The following is a 786-nucleotide window of genomic DNA, read 5'->3' as shown; positions in this document are numbered from 1 at the left end:
CGAAAAACAGGAAAATAAAGAACAAGGAAATTAAAGAACGGGTCCACCTTAGTGATGGCGGCTCTTTCTTCCTCTTGAAGATCCTATGGTGTGCTTGAGCTCCTCAATGTCTCTTCCTTGTCTTTGTTGCTCCTCTCTCATGATTCTTTGATCTTCTCTAATTTCATGGAAGATGATGGAGTGTTCTTGGTGCTCCACCCTTAGCTGTCCCATGATGGAACTCAATTCTCCTAGGGAGGTGTTTAGTTGCTCCCAATAGTTTTGTGGAGGAAAGTGCATCCCTTGAGGCATCTCAGGGATCTCATGATGAGTGGGGTCTCTTGTGTGCTCCATCCTCTTCTTAGTGATGGGCTTGTCCTCATCAATAGGGATGTCTCCCTCTATGTCAACTCCAACCGAATAACAGAGGTGACAAATGAGATGAGGAAAGGCTAACCTTGCCAAGGTAGAAGACTTGTCCGCCACCTTATAAAGTTCTTGAGATATAACCTCATGAACTTCTATTTCTTCTCCAATCATGATGCTATGAATCATGATAGCCCGGTCTATGGTAACTTCGGACCGGTTGCTAGTAGGAATGATTGAGCGTTGGATAAACTCCAACCATCCCCTAGCCACGGGTTTAAGGTCATGCCTTCTCAATTGAACCGGCTTCCCTCTTGAATCTCTCTTCCATTGGGTGCCCTCTTCACATATGACTGTGAGGACTTGGTCCAACCTTTGATCAAAGTTGACCCTTCTAGTGTAAGGATGTTCATCTCCTTGCATCATGGGCAAGTTGAATGC

Source organism: Arachis hypogaea, chromosome 10 (assembly GCF_003086295.3).
Source record: "Arachis hypogaea cultivar Tifrunner chromosome 10, arahy.Tifrunner.gnm2.J5K5, whole genome shotgun sequence".
NCBI lineage: Eukaryota > Viridiplantae > Streptophyta > Magnoliopsida > Fabales > Fabaceae > Arachis > Arachis hypogaea.
This window is presented reverse-complemented; position numbering follows the sequence as displayed.